At 41.5% G+C, this 21,658-nt stretch overlaps 1 pseudogene; it reads right to left on the bottom strand.

Moving 5' to 3' along the window:
- Nucleotides 1-4,012: 4,012 nt before the first annotated feature.
- The window catches only part of LOC148046029 (E3 ubiquitin-protein ligase TRIM7-like), a 33,108-nt pseudogene continuing 15,462 nt past the window's right edge, over nt 4,013-21,658 (bottom strand).

The following is a 21,658-nucleotide window of genomic DNA, read 5'->3' as shown; positions in this document are numbered from 1 at the left end:
TACTGGCACGGTCTTACAACCAGTCTTTGCACTTGCAACCATCCTAGGATTCCCACGATGACAGGATCAAATTCATGCAGTGGGCAATGGAATGACATGATGTTTACAATGGTTGGAGTCATGGGATTTGCAATCTTCCCCATCGCCTTTCAGAAAGCAAAGTCAACAGGGGAAGCCAAACTCACTTAAGAACCACAACAATTCATTTAACAATTGAGGTCAAAAAAGGTCATAAAATTGGGCATGGCTCACTGAACAATCACCTTGCTTAGCAGTTCTGGAAATCCTGGTCTCAGCTGTGGTCAGAAATGAGAACTACTTCTACAGCATTCATGAGCTTTGAGTTACCTCATCAGGTTACTGGAGTTGGCGGTTTTTTTTAAAAAAATAGGAATTAGTTTATCTATAAGGTGAAGTGGCAGAATTGCTCTAAATCAATCAAATAAGCAAGCAAGCCCAGGAAGATGTAGGACGCTCATAAATCTTTTTAAAATAATAATTTAATGAATAATAATAATAATAGCAGCAGCAGAAGTTAACATTTTTTGCAGATTTTGAATAGGCAATCTTTGACAGTGCCTTTGTTTCTGAGATGTGCTTACTAAATTTATAAATTTCACCCAATTAAACTAAATCTTCGTTAAACAATCATACTACATAAAAGTGCAAATCAGTTTTTAAGAGATGTCAAAAGCAAAGCAAGGTTTCTTGCTGAAGATTTTACAAATTCAAGAACAGCTGCTACTTTTGCAAGTTAAATAATACTGGCTAAAATTCTGATGGGTAAAACTGTAGCTACTTAAAAGAACAAACGTATTTAATGTTTTGATTAGCTTAATTTTCCAAGTTTAACAGAAATTTCAATTTTTTATTATAACATTTTCTGTTTTTTTTTAAGGTATCCTACAACAAGTCCTACTCCTGGATGCACATTTGTGTTAAATCTAATGACATGTGAATTTCAGTTGTTTTGTATTGATGATCCCAGCAAGGAATGTAGAACTTAAAAGAACAAAAATATCTTTTTACATATGGAAATCTCAAAAAAATGCCACTTTTGTAAATGGCCCTTGCTTTCCCTTTCTGGAAATTATAGATAATATTTTCACTTTTAGATAAGTCTTCTATTTCTGCCTATGGCCCTTTGCTTATTACAGGTAGTCCTTGTTTCATAACCATCCACTTAGTGCCATTGAAAGTTACTGGCATTGAAGGAAATGCCTTATAACCAGTCCCTGCACTTGCAACCATCCTAGGATTCCCACAATCATAGGATCAAATTCATGGAACTTGACAGACTTGAACATTGGTCCCATCTATCAAAATGAAATTCAATGTAGAGAAATGTAAAATCTTATACTTAGGCAAGAAAAACCAAAAGTACACATATAAATTAAGTGAAACTAGGCTTAATCACAGTAACTGTGAGAGGGGTCTTGGAGTCTTAGTGGACAACCAGCTAAATATGAGCCACCAGTGTGCAGCCAAAAAAGCCAATGCAACCCTGAGCTGCATTAACAGAGAAATACAATCATGATCAAGTTAACTGCTATTACCATTCTATAAAGCCTTACCTAGAATACTGCATCCAGTTTTGGTCATTACACTATTAAAAGATGTTGAGCCTCTAGAAAGAGTGCAGAGAAGTGCAACCAATATGATTAAGGGACTGGGGACTGAAACCAGTGGTGGAATTCAAATATTTTTTTCTACCGGTTCTATGGGTGTGGCTTGGTGGGCATTGCTTGGAGTGGCTTGCTGGTGTATAAGGGAAAGGATATTGCAAAATCCACATTCCCTCCCCACTCCTTGAGGAAGGATACTGGAAAATCCCCATTCCCGGGGAAGGTTACTACAAAATCTCCATTTCCTCCCCACCTCCCTAATCTGCTTTCTAGCTCCATTTTCTTGTGCAGTGCAACAAAAGCCCTAGTGATCAGCTAAGAGGCAACAAAAGACTGACCATCAGCTGTGACTCAGAGCTGGGAGGCAGCGAATAGATCTGGGGCAAGGCCCCTCAGAGGTGGTGTTTGTGTCCAAACTACTCAAAATTTCTGCTATGGCTTCACCAGAACCTGTCAGAACTGGTTGAATACCACCTCTGACTAAAACATTTGAAGAATGGTTACAGAACTGGGCATGGCTAGTCTAGTGAAGAGAAGGACCAGGGGAGACATGATAGAAGTATTCCAATATTTGAGGGGCTGCCACAGAGATGAAGAGGTCAAGTTATTTTCCAAGGCACCTGAAGGCCAGACAAGGAAACTGACCAAGAAGTTATTCAATCTAGAAATAAAGAGAATTTTTCTGACAGTGAGATCAATCAACCAATGGAACAGATTGCCTTCGGAAGTTGTGGGAGCTTCATCCCTGAAGGCTTTCAGGAAGAATTGGACTGTCATTTGTCGGAAATGGTGTAGGGTCTCTTGCTGGGGCGGGGGGAGGTTGAACCAGGTGACCTACAACATTCCTTCCAATTCTGTTAATCTGTTAAATTATTGTATTTTATTTCAATTCCATTTTAAATTGTTTTTATTGGACTTTAGTAATAATTTATGCTAGGAAGTCTGCACTTTGATATGGGCCATGGGCTAATCAATAAAGTAAACTAACTGAAATATCATGAAATATAAGGTTGACTTATTTTCAGGTGATACATTTTTCATAGTAAAAATTTGCAAATAGGTTTATATGCAAGTATATATGGTATATTGGGGTTGATTGTAAACATCTGCTTCCAAGAGTGTTTTTTAAAAAACACTGATTTTTAAAAAAAACTGATTTTTAAAAACAAAAACAAAAAACAAATAGCCCCAGATATCTCTATTTAGCCTTATTTTTCCTGTTTTTCTAATAATCGCCTGTGCCATTCACTGTGAGACATCCCAGAAAGAATATTATATCTGACAGAAATCTGAATGTAAGATTCTGTTTTGCATCACCACAAATGTGATTAACATTATAGAAATAAACCTTATAAAAATTTCAGAAAAATAATTCGTTAACAATTCTTGTCTAAATGGCCAGAAAAAAGCAAAGCAGGGAGAGCCAATCGTACATTTGCCTGATTTCCAGATTCTAGAACCACTGCTATTTTTGCAAGTTAATATAAGACTGGCTAAAATTCTGGTGGATAAAACTGTAGTTACTTTATAAAACAAAGATTGCTAAAGTTTGTCCAAGTTTAATGAAATGGGAATCTGTATTATAATTTTAAAAGGCATCATCATATACATCGTCAATCTGTATTATGTATTTTTAAAGGCATTGTCATATATCATCGTTTTGGAGGCAAACCTTTGTCCTGATGACCTCACAAAGCTTAATTTTGAAAACAAAAATATCTTTTTCTTTTTGTCAGTAAAGGTGTGTGTCTGTTTTTACCCCCAAAACATGATTAGCCCATTCTGGCTAAACAACCATCAAGTAAACTAACCTAAGCAACTAAAATATTAAATCCTGAGCTGCATATATTTTTGTTTTATATTTTAAAATCAGAAAGACGCTTAAAACAAAATCATCAGTTAGTACAATAAACATTAAACATTATAGAAAATACGCAGAACACAATAATGAGAAAACAGCAATTTTGTTGTTGTTAATTGTGAAGTCGCGTCCGACCCATTGTGACCCCCTGGACAATGTTCCTCCAGGGCTTCCTGTCCTCTACCATTGTAGTCCATTTAAGCTCACGCCTATTGCTTCGATGACTCCAGCCAGCCACCTCATTCTTTATTGTCTCCTTCTTCTTTTATCCTCAATCTTTCCCAGCATTAGTCTCCTCTCCAGAGAGTCCATTCTTTTCATTAAGTGGCCAAACAGCAATAGAAAGTTAAAATATATATGCATTTAAACAAAAAACCAATCTCTATCTCTTTACTATCTATCTACATATTCTTTATTAAGATATAGATTGAAGACAAGGAGAAATGAATCAAAGATTAATAAAACATTAAACTAACTTATCCAAAAAGAAACTCCTCCAGAGCAAATAAACAAATGATTCAAAAACTCATTTTCCTTTTTTTTTCTCCATGTCTTGTCACACTGAAGTTCTTGGAGAAATTTTCAAGGGAATCTCTTTGTCCCTCACTAGGAGAAAAGGGAACAGTTTCTCAGAAAATGGATAATTAAAAGTAAAGATATGATCCCTTGAGTCAGCATTATAAAAGATGAGCCTATCAAAATCATGCTCCAGGATGATCAAGACACTTTGTGGTGATTTCCAAAGTGTAAGTTTGATTGGAGGGCTTGTAGATGCTTGGTATTCTCCTTGTGCTAGCTGCAGTACCCAGAATCCTTGAGTAATGGTGATATCTTCTGAATTTTTTCTTTCCACTGATTCCCGGGCAACTCCAATAGCCCACTCTTTGGCCTTGCCCACTTCCACCACCCATTCCCAGAGAGGGAAAGTGAAAGTGGACGGCGAAGCTGGAGGGGACGTCATCTTGAGTTTCCCCGCACACAGACTGTCGCCGTCCCGGCACTCAGATGTTAATTAGAAAATCAATGAGGGGGGGAGGAGCACGGGATGCCCAGCTATGTGGGTGACTTTGGGGAAGGAAGCGAAGACATGCAGCCTCGGAAACAGACAAGAGGTGCATCAGCTCCCAGTATTGTAAAGGTGTTAGGATTCGCCCTAAATTGTTCAGACGGTTAAAAGTGGCGGCGGAAAGTTTGTACTTTCAGATTTGCAAGTTCTGTTAATGTCGCTTTACAATAAATAATAGTGTTTGTTTTCTTTGGGGGAAGGCTGATCCCTGCCAATGGAAGAGTTTCCCAGGACTGGTGCCCGCAATTCCCGATGGGTTGAAAAATCACCACCATCCCTGAGCCAGCCAGTTTCTCTAATAGCTTGATCTACAAACATACATAAATAAAGAGACCATGCTTTGTAAGTGTAAAACTGCTGCCTTCCTATGCCAACCCCCCAGCCCTGCCAAGGCTTTTAGAACATTTTTTAAAAATTCCAACTTCAAAAGCACTTTTGCTCCTTTTCTTTCATTGAAGCTTGTAGGAAAACAGAGAAGTTTGTACACGTGGTACGGGGTAGCCCAAAGCAGAGTAGGAATAAGAAATTGCCTAGTGTAGGTTTTTCTAATTTGCATGCCTACCATACCATGGGTGTACTGTATACCAGTATGCAGTTGCTTGGGGCTTAACTTCTAACCATTAATCTGTTTGTAGTTTGAGACCTTTTGTTCCTGTAAAGTAGATATAGCTTACATTTTGGTGGTGGGAGGGTTTCCCTCTCCAAATCCACCCTCCAAATCCACCCTGAGAGGATTTTGTCCTGTCTTTTTTTGTGACAGACCACCAGGCTCTGCAATATTTACAAACAAAACTATCTGCCTTCCTGGTCTTCTCAGTAAAAGAATGAACTCTTATTAAAACAGCTGGAGAGGGAGCTCTGGATTTCAGGTGCCATTTCCAATGACCTGTGAAATAATGGTGATACTCCCAACATTCTGAACGCATTCTTATTCTGGAGGCTTGATGCATTTTTGCAGAACTGCATTTTTGTGGTCTTCTAAATCTCACTTTTTTGAAATCTCTCTTCTGAAGTGGTGCTATAAATGTGGTTCCTTACCTTTCCATTATTGCTTCTTGACCTTTAAATAAAAACACATAATTTTTATTGACCAACCTATCCGTTCCCATTTAGGGTTATCCTAAATAAACTACCTCCCATAGTACTTTCTATAATTTTTTAAATCTGTATCCTCCTATTCTTGAAATGAGTTCACACCAAGTGCAGGAATACAATAGAGGGAGATATGATCCAGTATTTCTACAATTTAATTAGCTCTTACAATACATTTGCAGAATTGGAAGGGACCTTGCAGGTCTTCTAGTCCAATCCCCTGCCTGGGCAGGAAACCCTATATCATTTCAGATAAATGGCTACCCAATATCTTGTTAAAGACTTCCAGTATTGGGGCATTCACAATTTCTGGAGGCAAGCTGTTCCACTGATTAATTGTTCTAACTGTCATGAAATTTCTCCTCAGTTCTAAGTTGCGTTTCTCCTTGATTAGTTTCCACCCATTGCTTCTTGTTCTACCCTCAAGTGCCTTGGAAAATAGTTTGACACCCTCTTCTTTGTGGCAACCCCTGAGATATTGGAACACTGCTATCATTTCTGTGATGCCGTTTTTGATATGTTGGACTGTTTTATCCCTTTGTGTAAAGACAGATGCAAAACATGAGTCAAATAGTTTGCTCTATTTGCTTGTCACCTTCTTGCCACTTTTTCCCAGCAATGGACCAACTGTTTCCTTAACCTTTTTCTTCTTTTTAACTTGTTGGAAGAAGCTTTTTTTGTTATTTTTTATTTTGTGACAAGCTTTTCTTCATTGTGAGTCTCAGCTTTCCTCACGTCATCTTTACACGCTCAGGCTATTTGCTGATATTTTGCTTTAGTTATATGCTCCTCTTTCCTCTTTTTATACTTACCTTTTTTGTCTTTCAATTTGTGAGAAAGTTCTTTATGCAGCCATGCTACACAATACAAGTTTTTATTGGCAACTTGGTACAATTTGAAGGGAAATGATGATTTAAAAAACTTGTGTTTAAAACAATTGCTTTCTCCTGTTCAGCGGGGATCAGGAGGCAGCGTGTCTGTTTTTTTTAATACAAGGATAAAGCTAAAAGATTGAGTCACACAAGCAAGATTTAAAAGCCTCCAGGGCAGGTCGGGTTGGTCTCCTTTGGCTACGTCCCACCTAGAATTGTAGAAAACAATTACATGGCAGACCATTCATAGATAAGTTGATCCAAGGTAAATAATTCTTTATGAGGAAAGAAACCGAGGCAGTATCCAACCAAACATTTCAGGTGGTTACAATGCTAGCTGGTCTAGTCTTCATCAGGAACATTTAATACATTTGCTTCAGAGCTTCCCCGCCCTTCTCAGCGGACTTTGCTTTTCCCCTCTTAACCTGGAGCTATTGTACATATTAACAAAAATACAATGACCAAGCAACACTTTAGAAACTAAACAGCTCCTAACTCCAATTCTTAGCAACTTTCTGGATACAACCCCTTATTACCCCTTATACATGGCAGTTTCTTTCATAGGCAAAACTAGTTCACAATTGCATATCAGTTCTAACCATTTGTTACAAAGAAGGGCAATCCACAATCCTGGTCCAATGTTGATCTGGAATGCAAGCCCAGCTGGTTTGTTCACTCTGTGCAGAGGGAAAGGGGGACAGGTGATCTTGGTCCAAGCAAAAATCATTACTCTTCCCACTGCTGGCATCAGTTGGGACACGGAAACCACTTGAAAGGATCTTCATGGCTTGCCAATAGCTTGGTGGCAAAAAGGTGATGGACATTAAGCAAGTAAAGGATTACATGGTTAAAAGCATCAATCAAGGCTAATCAATACAATTAAAATCAATCCTGAGAGGGTCATTCATTTTCTTGATTTTAAAAACAAGGGATTTAGTGTGGTGGTTTGCTAGGGAAGCACAAGGGCTCCCTTAGAAGTGAAACCCGCTACATTGCAAAGGCTCCCCCCAAAGCCCCAGCATGCTCAGCCGGGGCTCCCCCCACAGTCCTGGCGGGCTCGGCCGGGGCCCTCCGCACAGCCCCGGAGGCCTTAGCTCGGTGCTTCCAGCGTGGTGCATTGGATACAGGAGGCAGAAAACTCGGGGAGGCAAAAAGATCGATGGCACTGTATGGAGGTGGATCAGCCGGATAAGGTGGAGGTGGGTATCCCCATTCGGTCTCACGGAGCCTGCTACGGGCTCCGCCCTCAGCCCCACAGAGTCGGGGCAGGGATGCCCCCTCGGTTGGGCCATCCTAAGTGGTGCATTGGTCGCAGAAACCGGCAAAGAGGCGAGAGGGTCAATAGCACTGTACGGTGGTGGGTAATCAATAGAGCATGGGGAAGAAGAGGGAGGTAGGAGAATGGGGGAGGCGAAACTTGAGAGCGACGTTCCACCATCTCGATCTCTCCTTCCTCTTCCTCTTCTTCATGGTCGCCACAGACTCTCGGATACTTCAAAATGCTGTAATTGCGGCAAAGGCTCCACAGGATAATGGTGCCAACCAAGATCCCATTAAAACACCAAAGGATGTTCAGCCGCCGTGCATAGTTGCCTGGGGAATTCTGGGAGTTGAAACCCAGACGTCTTCAAGTAGCCCAGGTTACAAAATAGGGGACGGATTAAAGAAGGGAAATGGGCGATTTTGGACATTTGACCCTCAAACGACAGGTGGATTTTAAGTGAGAAGGCCAGCTTTTTCGGATGGAAGAAGGCACCATCAATGGGGCCGAGGGATAGGAGACCTGGAAAGAAAATAAACACCCAAGCCTTTCCAGTATCCATTGTTACAGGGGGAAGAAGTTGTTTAGAAAACTCCTGCTTTTCTTTCATTCCTGGCATTTCCTGGTGGTCTCCTGTTCATGAGATAAAGCAGCCCAAGCCTGCCTCGTTTCAGAGAAGGTCAGCCAGGGAGCAGGTGCCTTCTAAAACGTGGGCAAAGGGGACGAAATGAGGCAGCTGAAGCTGGGGTACCACATTTTCAACATCCAAGGTGTTTTCTAGCCCAGAGAAGACGCTCTTTACCATCCTCTCCAAGCGCGGGTGTGGTCGGACTGGTCACCTCGGGAACCGGGTGGAAAGCAGGACAGCGAGTCGGATCCAAGCTGTGCTCTTGGGAGAATCAGCAGAAGGGCTCACTGCAGGTTCCACAGCAAAACCGGGCATTGTTATGGTCCTGGAACCCAAGGCAATAGTAAGCTACAAGGTGGGACTCAGGCCCCTGTAGCGGGTGGTAGCACAACTCACCCAGCAGCTGCCCACTCCCTCCCCTGGAAGCCACCAGGAAGAAAAAGATGCGTAAAAGGGGCCCCTCCATAGTGAACCCACCCTCTGCCTCCCAACCCAACCTCCACCCCGGGAAAAACAAATGAGCCCCCCAAAAGGCAGTTATATGCTCCTCTTTCCACTTTTTATACTTATCTTTTTTGTCTTTCAATTTGTCAGAGAATTCTTTATGCAGCCATGCTGGTTTCTTTTGGGAGCTGTTACTTTTCTTCTTCATAGGTATTGTGCTAGACTGGGCTTTTGTAATCTCATTTTTCAAAATGTCCCAAGCTTCTTGAGTTGTTTTCCCCTTGGGGATTCTCATCCATGGAATTTTTCCCAAGCTCTCTCTAAGTTTATTGAAATTAGCTGTCTTAAAGTCCAAGACTCTAGTTTGACTTTGTTCTTCTACTTGTGTTTCATAATGTTGAATTCCAATATTGCATGGTCACTTGCCCCCAGGGTTCCTGTGGCTTCAACACCTTCTATTATTTCCTCTCTGTTAATGAGAATTAAGTCCAATATGGCTGATCCCCTTGTTCCCTTCTTTACTTTTTGGGAAACAAAGTTGTCTGCTAGGTTTGTTAGGAACCTGTTGGATCTTCCACTTGGTGCAGAGTTTGTTTCCCAGTTGATGTCAGGGTAGTTAAAATCCCCCATTACTATTGTGGTGTGCTTCCTACATACCTTAGTTAGCTGACTAGCAAAAAGTTCATCTACTTCCTCTGCTTGGTTGGGTGGCCTGTAGTATAGACTTATGGCAATGTCATTTCCCCCTGCAACCTTTAATATTGACCCAAATGCTTTCAAGGTAGTTCTCATCATTGTTGTGCTCTATTTCTGTAGAGAGGTAATTATTTCTTATATATATAGTACAACTCTAATAAGGATGAGGTGAAAAGAGATTTTAGTGGTTTGATCTCTGGGATCAGATTGGTCCACAATATCCTTTGTGGGAGGATGGTGGTAAAAATCTTCCAATGCTCCAACTGAGGAATGAACCATTCATCTGACTCTTGGAAGCTGTCTGAATTGCAGCATTATCTCCTGAACATTTTGGAAAGAGAATCGTAGTTTGGATGCATTGTTTGGACATAATTCAAAATGGGACAAATTGATTCTTATCTAAGGACATGAGGCAGCTTTTAGAATGCACATTTCCAGAGGTATGAGAGGGAACTATTTCCCTTCGACATTTGCACTTAGGGCAGTATGATTAGCTATATCAGCAAAGTCCATCTACAAAACCATTTCAGGGGGTCCATCATGTAAAATATGTTAGCTTCCCTTAGTTTTAATTTCTAATGCATTATATGTGCTGATAGCACATATGACCAAATTAATTTCTAATTCATTACAAAGATAGAACACATAACCAAAACTTTTTGGAGTCCTCCATCATTTTCAAGAATATAAAATCGTCTTGAGATCAAAATGTTTGAGAACCAGGGGTAGTTGTTAGAAGGAGCATCCATGGATTAAGTGCATTAAATGTGGACCTTGCATTTGCTGGAAAGCAGGAAGAATAAACGAAGGATGACATTAAAAAGTACATTAAAAGAATTATATATATATATATATATATATATATATATATATATATATATATATATGTGTGTGTGTGTGTGTGTGTGTGTGTGTGTGTGTGTGTGTGTGTGTGTGTATGTATGTATGTATGTATGTATGTATGTATGTATGGATATGGATATGGATATGGATATGGATATGGATATGGATATGGATATGGATATGGATATGGATATGGATATGGATATGGATATGGATATGGATATGGATATGGATATGGATATGGATATGGATATGGATATGGATATGGATATGGATATGGATGGATGTTGTATTTGTGCTGATAAATAAATAAAGGGAGACTAGTATAGATCTATTTCAAGCTATTTAGCTCTCATCAGCTAGCCATAACCTTACTGGGATTCGAACCTGTGTTGTATTGCATCTTAGGCAGATGTGTTAACCACTAAGCCACAGAGTTCGACTCCTTATCATCTGAGCCGGGGTGATAGGTATCTATTTAGAGTTACAACACAATACACATACAAACACATACACACACAGAGAGACACATACAAGCACACATACACACATACTGAGTTTCCCCCCAAAATAGGACCAGATCTTATTTTCTTTTGGGCCCCAAAATAAGCACTAGGACAAATTCTTGGGAAAACATGATTTCAGGATGATTAGCCCAGCTGGGCACCCTGCTCCCTCAAACACACAAAACAGCTGCCAGCACACGCGGTCCAGGCAGCAGCTGCAGTGTTCTGGTTCCTTGGTCATGTGTTCATGGCGTGTGTCAGTTTGATTTGCGTGGGGGTCAAAGGGGGTGCAGCAGTTGGTGATGCTGTTCTTTTTTGATGTCTGGATGGTGGTTGCATTTTGTCTATGGGGTGGGTTTGGGTTTGACTCTGGTGAGGTTGATTGGTGGTGGCGTCCTGTGTTGTTCTGGGTCCGGTGTCAGTTTTCGTGGCTGGGACTCATTTGTTGACTAGGGCTAGTTTCCAGATGTCTGGTAGGCGGGAGGTCCCGTTTATTCATGTTATGGGTGTGCTTTGCTATTTCGATGGCTTCTATACTTATTCTCTTGTTGAAGTGTTCACTTTTGGAGATTAATTTGGTTCCTTCAAAATCAATTTCATGTCCTGTTGCCTTGAAGTGCTGGAAAGGGGAGGATGTTTTTTTCTTTTTTTCTGACTGCATTGTTGTGGTCTGCAATGTGTGCATTTATTCTCCTATTAGTTTGTCCAACGTATGTGGCTGGGCAGATTTTTCATGGTATTTCATAGATTCCTTGGTTTTCTAGTGGAATCTTATCTTTGGGATTTCTTAATATGTTGGGTATTTTTTGGTCAGTGCCAAAGGCTGTCTTGATATTGTATTTGTGGAGAATTTTGCTGATTTTATCTGTGGTTCTTTTGATGTAAGAGAGAAGGGTGATGCCATTGTTTCTCGGTTCTTGGGGGGAGTCTCCCTTTGGATTAGATTGGTAATTGTGTTTCTTTGGAATCCATTGGAAATTAATACATTTGTGACAGTGTGTAATTCAGTTTTCAGATGGTCTGTGCAAAGAACAATTTACCTCTAACAGTGCACACGACTAGCAAACTGAGTGCACGCACTGGTTGCATGTGTGTTCTGAACCGGTAATAACATTGGCAGCAACCCTTTCATTTCCAGATGTAAAACAGTTAACATCTTTATTGGCTATAAATATACTTTTGGTATTTGCCATTCTTTAAGTACTTTATGGAAGCTTCAGTACATAATAGCTAATTGATTGCCTCAGGTATTTTTCTTTGTGTTTGGGCTGAGCAAGTCCATTTGAAAGGACTTTGTGGTACTTAAGCTATTGCAGACTGACATGTTCCTGGAGCCTATGAGGAAACTTCCTGGAGCCTATGATGAAACAATAACACTGAAAAAGAAAAATAGAAATTCAAGAAGAAACCAGCATGGCTGGTCTTTCTGATAAACTGAAAGACAAAAAGGACAATAACAAAAAATTGGAAAGAGGGACAGGAAAAACCAAAAGTATAGATACAGATTAGGAGAGACCTGGCTCAAAAACTATGAGAAGGACCTTGGAATCCTATAGGATGATCAATGGTATACGAGCCAGCAGTATGCAGCAGCAGCCAAAAAAGCTCGTACACTTTTGTAAATGGCCCTTACTTTCCCTTTCTGTAATCTTCATTTCAATTATAGATAATATTTTCACTTTTAGATACGTCTAAGGCAGAATGTCCTTCATTAAAGGGTACAAATGTTCACACAGATGGTAGTAATCCCCCAAAAGTCTACACAGTGGCGTAAGCCACCATCCTTTTTCTCCCAGAAAAGAATGGGTGCTCTTTTCAAGTTTTTTTAATGTTTGAGGTATTTGGAGCCAACATTGAAAGAAAAATTAAAGAAAATAAACTTTATGTCAACCCTGAAAAGAATTGGCCATTTTCTTTTTTTGCCTTCTCTAGAGAGGTTTCTTTTCTCACTGCTTGAGGACTGACATGGTGAATGCAGGTGTCCGCAGGGTGGAGAGGTCATGTACCAACTGGGCTGTATGTTGATTGGACCATGTGCCTGAGACTCAAGGGGGGGAGATTTATAAAGTTTTATTTTTATTGGGAGAAAAACCGGCACAAACTTAGAGCTAGTTTTACACCCGGAATTTGCAAATACAATATGTTCTAATAAAAATGTCCTTTCAGGAATTTTCCAGCCCTGCAATTCTTATGGAACTTGGGTATACTTGGAATCCTGACATTCTAAGGGCAAGTAAAAAATAAATGCAAAAGCTCCATGGTGAGAGTTCAAGCTTACTGCAAATCAAATAAAAGCTCTTCACCATCCCAGAGCACTCTATTTTCATATGGAAAAGCAAAAGTTAGTTAGAACAATAGCATCAATCAAAGGGGAAAAACAAATAAGAAAGTCCAACTGGAATCCAGCAGAGGGTTAAAAAAATTCACCATTCAGCCAGCCAGTGTATTTTTAAAACTAAAAAGCAAACAAAAAGTTCCAAAAGCCAAGTTAAAACCCAGAGGGGTTTAAAAGAACAAAAAACAAAATGTCCATAAAACGATGCCATCTATGAGTTTCTGACCACTCCCAAAAGAACTGGAATCTTCAAGTCTCACATTCTCAATATCTTTTCCAAGAATTTCCAAGGTATTGATGTCATGCAGATTTGTCTGTAGCTTCCTGGATTCATTGTTTTTTACTTTTTCTGAAAAGTAGGAACAACACAGACTGCTTTCCAGTCATTTGGTAGCTCCCCAGTAAGATATTTCTTCAATTTTGATATTTGCATAAAAGGTAATTCTTTGAAAAACTATAACAATTTTTTAACATTTAAAACTAATTCTATATTTAAACATTTTAAAAATTATTTTTCTGTTCTCTGTCAAAAAATTTTTTGCCTCTCACTACTATAGAGCAATCTGTAGCCCACTGTTCTACAACAGCCAGACCCTACAGCTTTTTGGGGAAATAGGATGCTGGAGAACCTGGGGTGCTACTATCATTCATGCTCAACTGTTACAAGACTTGGTTATGGGTTTTCCATTACCAATTTTTCTTTCATTCTGATGAGCACATTTGGCTGATTTCCTTCAATGTCAAACTCAAGCCTTTATATATCAGCAGTTAGGTGCTTCTGAAGCAGAACTTCAAGCTACACCAAATGTGAGTATGAAGCAGTGTACAACTTTGAACTTTACAACTCTGCTTTCTGAGACTACAAATGAAGGAAGTTGGCAACATCACTGTTCCCAGACCATAATCCTGGTAAAAAAAAACCTTGCTCAGACATATGTCCTGCAAAATCAGTAATGGGTTTATTCAATATCCTGAATCTGAATTCCTTTCAGAATAAATTTTCTATTTTGAATCTATTTAATGGTGGCTGCATTTTCTTTCATTATAGATAGATAGATAGATAGATAGATAGATAGATAGATAGATAGATAGATAGATAGATAGATAGATAGATAGATAGATAGATAGAGATAGATAGATATAGATATAGATATAGATATAGATATAGATACACACACACACATATATGTATATGTATATGTATATGTATGTATGTGTGTGTGTGTGTGTGTGTGTGTATATATATATATATATATATATATATATATATATATATATATATATATATATATATATATATATATATATATATATATATATATATATATATATATATATATATATATATATATATGATTTTTTACAACCCCTGGTAAGCCCCAATTATGGGAGGAAGCTAACTGCTTCCATCATCTGTCCTTCGGCTCGTCACAAGAGTCCATCATGACAGAAACCCAATATTTTTACTGTTGCCTTTGTTATATTTGTGCAATTTCTTCTAGTAAAATTGATGGGCTATTAGGTATCAAATATTTGAGAAATGCCTAACTTGAATTTGTTGGCCCCAACCTCATCTATCTCTCTCACATGCACACTCCCCAAATTTTAAGTATTGGGTGGATGGAAACGCAGGAGCCATGGATAGCCAGTAAGATGGTCTTTATTGTTCCAGGAGTAAGAGAACAACGATTCAAGGTTTCACAAAACATGCCCAGTATTTATAGTAATTGTAACAATCACATTAACCAATCAGGGCCAGGTACTGCACAGCACTGCTGATGCAGTACCTTAGCCCATCAGGGAAGATTAGCAGTTAAGGAAAGCAGTTGCTGGCCCGTTTGCAAGTCTCCTAATACATAACACCCCTTCCCCCCCAGATCTGCGCAAGCTTGGCTAAAGAGCATGCGCAGACGATCTCGGACCAGGCCTCTTCGTTGTAGATGGACTTGGAGAGGTGGTGACTGTTTGAAGGGGGGGACACACAGGATCCTAACAAGGAGCTTTGAATGTTCCAGAACATTGTAAGAACATTAACTCAGTTTGTCCGTGTGTTACATTTGCGTGTGTGTGTATAACATTTTAGAACTAAAATTACCCAGAAGCAATTCAATTCTGCTTTGTTGTTACCAAGAAATCACAAGAATCATGCATTCTGGGATCTGTAGTTTAGATTTTCACTTCTCCTTTCCCCCAGTTAATTCACATTTCAAGTACAGTTAAATTCATTCTACATTTCCTCTGCATACTCTATTTTTGACTTCTAATTTACATTACCCCATTTAAGCAAATTACTCATTCCCCTTTCCCCCTTGTTCTACGAATGCCCACAAAACCCCATTGAAAACCCTCCGATCCTGGGCTGTAAGCCACACGGAGTTGTCCAGAGAAAAAAAACTGTTGGTGAGGTCTTTTGAACAGTTTCTGTCCATGGGGGAGGGGAGGTTCTTAGATGCCGGAGGCTAGGTGGACCGAGCGGCTTTGTGGATTAGCTTTTGCTCGATCGGCATGCAGGCAGGTTGAAGAGATTAGCAGCTTTTCTCGGAGATTTGGAAATGGAGGCAGCGCCCTGGAGGCGGATGAGATGGGGAGGCATGAGTATTGGCGATCAGAGTCAGCACAGCAATTTGAAGCAATTGAGAACGGAGCTAGTGAGTTGAGATCGGAGAGGTTTGAGTGAGGAGCGTAGAGAGCGGCCGGCTCGGGAGGCGGAGGCGGATGAGAGCCGGCAGGGTGGCGAGGAGGTCCGGCGGGAGGAAAAAGCTGGCAGGGCAGGCTGCGCAGGCAGTGAGGGCGCGGAGGCCGCAGCGGCTTGAACACGGCTGGCCCCGAAGCTCCTCGAACTTCTCGTTGGGAGGCAGGCGGAGTAGCGGGTGGCTCCAGCAGCTGAGAGGGGAGGCCGGCAGTAGAGGGAGGAGGCAGGCAGGCAGTGGCCTGGTTTCTCGGGCTGCTCGTGGCGTCGGGAACAGCGAGACTTCGGCGGCTCTTGGGAGGCAGCTCTTCAGAAGGCAGCGAGGATTTGCAGGCAGGCTGCGGAGGCAAGGCATTGAGCTCTTCACGGCAGGAAGGGTTGGCTCGAACGGGAAGCAGCAGGCGGCTTCTGAGCGAAAAGTTAGGGTTGCTCCCTGGTAGGCAAGCTTCGCAGGCAGGCTGAGTGGCCAGATCACGAAGCAGTTTGTGCTTTCGGGACAGCTGGCTGGATCCGTGAGGTGCACGGAAAACCCAACGACTTCGGACCCAGGCAGTTCTGGCCGAGGTTGGCTTCTGCAAATTGAAGCTTCTCGTTGGCTGGATACTGCTGTAGCTGGGCGCATGCTGGCCTTCGGGTCCGGCAGGTCCTTCACGGGCTCTTCTCCGTGGTTGAGCCTCACGGTCCATTGCTTGTCCTTGCGCATTGGCGGCGCTCCGTCCGAGGTGGGCGCGGGACACCCCCTCGGGTAGACGGAGGCTGCGTCTGATCGATGCCAAGTTGGCGGAGACGCTGGCAGGCTCCAACGGCGGTGGCTACGGCTGCTGCTGCTGCTGGAAGGTAGCCTCTGGAGTTGTGTGAAGGTAGCTCGGGTAGCCTCTGGAATTGTGCGAGGTAGAGGTGGCTGCGACTGGCTGTTTTTTCTTGTTCCAGGCCCTGCGGGAATCGTGTATCCCATCCTTGTCACCAGTTTTAAGGATTGGGTGGATGGAAACGCAGGAGCCATGGATAGCCAGTAAGATGGTCTTTATTGTTCCAGGAGTAAGAGAACAACGATTCAAGGTTTCACAAAACACGCCCAGTATTTATAGTAATTGTAACAATCACATTAACCAATCAGGGCCAGGTACTGCACAGCACTGTTGATGCAGTACCTTAGCCCATCAGGGAAGATTAGCAGTTAAGGAAAGCAGTTGCTGGCCCGTTTGCAAGTCTCCTAATACATAACACCAAACAAAAGAGAAGCAATTCTCTACCTCCCCCCTCACTGGACAGTCACACTTTGGGGCACCCCAAGGGTGGACCTGGAGTTGGGCTTGGACCTCATGTCAGTCTTAGTTACACAACTGCCATTCAAAAAGGTGGCCTCAGTGTTCCACTCCCAGAATCTCATCACTTATATTCCGGCAGTGGGTTTTTTCCTGTTGACAGGCCCTTGCAGCCTATCTGAGGTTCCGGCATGCACAAGGCCTTCATTCTTGAAGTTCCTTTTAGTCTTCTATGACCTCTGAAACCACTGAAAATAATATTAATTCTTTGGGGAGTTATCATTTTTAAGCAATCAAGACTTCTGTGAGACTTACGCTACTTTTATAATCCTTTTATGCAGCGAATGGGTGAGACAGTGTGGAAAGCAACTTTGGCAGGAAAAATCAAAGATGTGACTGAGATCCTAACCAAAATAATTAGGTCCTCAGATTAATACCCTTTCCTCCTCCTTCACATTGAAACAAATGACCCTACACAAAGGTCTCTTGGCAAGGGATAGCCTGCACTTCACAAAACAGGAAAAGTGTACACAGAAAAATTGCTGGCCCAATTCATCAGAAGGACTTTAAACTAAATGCTTATATACAAATGCTCAAAGCTTGCAAAACAAACAATATAAAAGGAAACAAAGTGACATTGCCATATGTGTATCTTATAGGCAACCGAACAAATGAGAAGAAATAGATCAACTCTTTGTCAATCAGTTAACAAATGAATGTAGGAAGCATACAACCGAAGTAATAGAAGACTTTAAGTGTCCAAATATCAACTGCAAGACAAATTCTGCTGCAAATGGGAGATCAACCTTGTAGACATCTTTGTCATCTAGAAAGTAGAAGAGGGAACTATAAATAAAGCTATACTGGATTTAATTCTTATTAAGACCCGAGGCGGCGCAGTGGTTAAATGCAGCACTGCAGGCTACTTCTGCTGACTGCAGTTCTGCAGTTCGGCTGTTCAAATCTCACCGGCTCAGGGTTGACTCAGCCTTCCATCCTTCCAAGGTGGGTAAAATGAGGACCCGGATTGTTGTTGGGGGCGATATGCTGACTCTGTAAACCACTTAGAGAGGGCTGAAAGCCCTATGAAGCGGTATATAAGTCTAACTGCTATTGCTATTGCTAATAAAGAAGAAGTGATAGACGGAATCGAAGTTGGTGAAACCTTGGGTGAAAGCAAACACATCATACTGGAATTCAGTCTAATGCAAATACAACCAACAGAAAATGATCTAACCAATGTCTTAAAACCACACCTAGAATCTCTTGAACTCTACCACAATCATCAGCTGCAGTTTCATAGACCCATCTTTAATTTGTGATAATTCCCCTGAAGGGTCATTTGCTAAATGAGGCAGTCTGTCAGTGAGGACCACCTATTCTCTCAGCATTTGGTCTGCAGTTGTTCTGCATGGATATATCAGTTTGGCTTGAGCAAGATATATGCTGGTGGGGGATCTGGTCTTTGTCTGTGAAGTCCAGAAGAAAGCCTCAACTGTGCAGAAGAAAGATATTTTCTGTCCTGAAGCAAATGTTCAAAAAACCTGACTGTCTAGTATCAATAACATCCTTTTGAATGCATTTTGGGCATAAACAGAAAGTTTTGGGAGATGGCTAAACATTCTAATTTAACTGTGTTGACACTTGCCTCAACTCCATCCCACTTTAAGAAGAAAGATTGGTGGATGCTGGTTGCCCTTAAACAGGTCTTTGAGGATTTCTCCTTATTCACTGCCTCCATCACCTGAGAATCTATGGTCAATTTCAAAGCAGTGTTCAGCTGTCATTCAAGTGCACTTTGGTAAGGTGTTTATAATGTTAGGCTTCCATGTCTTATTTTATTGAATAATTATCTATATTAAATTAATGAGTCCTTGGGAGGTAATTGGCAGCAGGCGGTCTCTCAAGTACCCAGGCCCAATTCCATGAAGGGCTTTATAAGTAATAACTAGCACCTTGAAGCGTATCCGGAGACCGATTGGAAGCTAGTGCAGCTTGCGGAGGATAGGTGTAACGTGGGTGTATCGAGGTACACCCACAATCGCTCGCGCGGCTGCATTCTGGACAAGTTGAAGTCTCCGAATGCTCTTCAAGGGCTGCCCCATGTACAGTGCATTGCAGTAGTCCAGTCTTGAGGTCACGAGGGTGTGAGTGACTGTTGTAAGTGCTTCCCGGTTCAGGTAGGGACGCAACTGGTGCACCAGGTGAACCTGGGCAAATGCCCCCCTGATCACAGCCGACAAATGATGTTCTAAAGTCAGCTGTGGGTCCAGGAGGACTCCCAAGTTGCGAGCCCTGTCTGAGGGGCATAAAATTTCACCCCCCAGTCTGAGTGATGGAATACTAACCAAATTTTTGGGAGGGAAACACAACAGCCACTTGGTCTTGTCTGGATTGAGCACAAGCTTGTTAACCCCCATCCAGACCCTGACAGCCTCCAGGCACTGGCACATCATGTCGACCGCTTCACTGAGTTGACACGGGGCGGACAGATACAACTGAGTATTGTCCACGTATTGATGGTATTTTATCCTGTGCTGTTGAATGATCTCACCCAGTGGCTTCATGTAGATGTTAAACAGGAGGGGGGACAGGACCAAACCCTGAGGAACCCCATATTTCAGGGGCTTAGGGATCAACCTCTGCCCCCCGACCAACACCGACTGCGACCTGTCTGAGAGGTAGGAGGAGAACCACCGAGAAACGGTGCCTCCCACCCCCACCTCTCGCAACCGTCGCAGAAGGATACCATGGTCGATGGTATCGAAGGCCACTGAGAGGTCAAGGAGCACTAGGATGGAGGGGTGACCTCCATCCCTGGCTCTCCAGAGATCATCGATCAGTGCGACCAAAGCGGTTTCCTTGCTGTAGCCAGGCCTGAATCCTGACTGAAAGGAGTCCAGATAATCTGTTATAATGTTATCTGCAGAACCATCTTTCTCAAAGACCTTTATTGCCCTACAAGGTCAGAAAGAGTGGTCTTAGTCCTAGTCCCAACCCCAAAATATTGCCATTGGACTAGGCACGATGTCTTTTCATGGCAGTCCGTCCCTTTGGAACACCCTGCCCCTTGAAGTTCAATAGAACTCCATCTTCCTAGCCTTCCCTAAAGCTTTGAACACCTGGTTGTTTGATCAGGGTGTGTGCTCCTTACCTGTGCTTTAAGCTTTTGGCACTTCCGGCATGCGCATGGCACGTATGGTCCCTGTGCGATGCTCTGCTGAGCCACTGGACTGTGGTGGAGTGTCTTCAATTTGTGGAACTCTATCTTCAAATTTCATCATCGTTTTATAAATATTTTCAACACTTCTATTTTTTCTGTTTTTGTTGTATGTTCTCCATCATCTTTGTAAAGATTTTTTGTACTTATTTGTACTTTTTGAATTTCAAATATAATCATTTGCAATGTTAATTCTTTTTCTTCTTCATATTGCCCCATTCTTCCAAGTTATAAACACTGCCACTAAGACATCCAAAGCTTTTTTTGTTAACTTTCAAACAAATTCACTATAATATTTCAAGTCAAGGTTTTCTCTTCATTCTAGTCCAGCTATTGATAGTACTCCAGAAGAGCACTTGTATAAACAACCTGTACTCTTCCCACTATCTCTTTTAATAAACAAAATCAAGAACCTTGAAATATTAGATTCGAGTCGAATGTTCAAAGGAGATTAAAAAAACGATGTTTCCAAGCCTCAAGCCTCTAGATGGGAATGTTTCTTTTTTATGCTACCTCTACCCCTCTATTTAAATTCCAAACTTTAAGAAAGAAAGAAAGTGCTGAAAAGCAAACAATCCAGCTGAGCATTGTAAAAAGAAAAGAAAGGAAATCATAATCCACAAATACGAAAAAAGAAAAAAATAGAAGAAGAGGGAAAAAAGAAAAAAGTCCAATTTAAAAAGTAAGAGGCATTTGTAAAAGTTCCACCCATAAGAAAAGCAAAATTAAAAAAAAACAAAACACTAAATTTAATTCAGGCTTAATCCGCCACTTGCTCTCTTTGGCCTTCAATTTTAATTTTACTCCAAGCCTTTTGGGGTGTTTTCTTCTCTAATAGTAAAAATTTATCTCACTATTTCGACACACTCTCTCTCTCCTACTTTTCTTCCATTCAGGGACTAACCCAACCTTCTGCAACTTAAATGGCTGCTTCTCTTTTGCTGGAAAAAAAGAGCTTCTCCTGGCTCAACGAGGGACTTTGCGATGTCCCTGACATCAGCAGGATGTGCCCTTTTCTATGACCATCTCTATCGGATGGTTTAGGTCCAAAAGGACCATCCAGCAGCAGAGATATTGACAGCAATCCTGGAGCTCCTAGACTGCATGTCATGTCATAGCGCCGTCATCCCCACCCTCTCAACTCTTGTATTTCTCGATTCATCAGAGGATCCGATAGTGAATCCTGCTGAAACATGGATTTAGCCAATGACAGTGGGTATATTTGCCATTGCCCAAATGACACTCTTGTGAGCCT

Source organism: Thamnophis sirtalis, unplaced genomic scaffold, assembly GCF_051295495.1.
Source record: "Thamnophis sirtalis isolate CommonGarterSnake01/CBP01778 unplaced genomic scaffold, rThaSir2_p1.2 scaffold_4, whole genome shotgun sequence".
In the NCBI taxonomy this organism is placed as follows: domain Eukaryota; kingdom Metazoa; phylum Chordata; class Lepidosauria; order Squamata; family Natricidae; genus Thamnophis; species Thamnophis sirtalis.
Note: the sequence above shows the minus strand (reverse complement) of the source record. Positions and strands in the feature narration are given on the sequence as shown.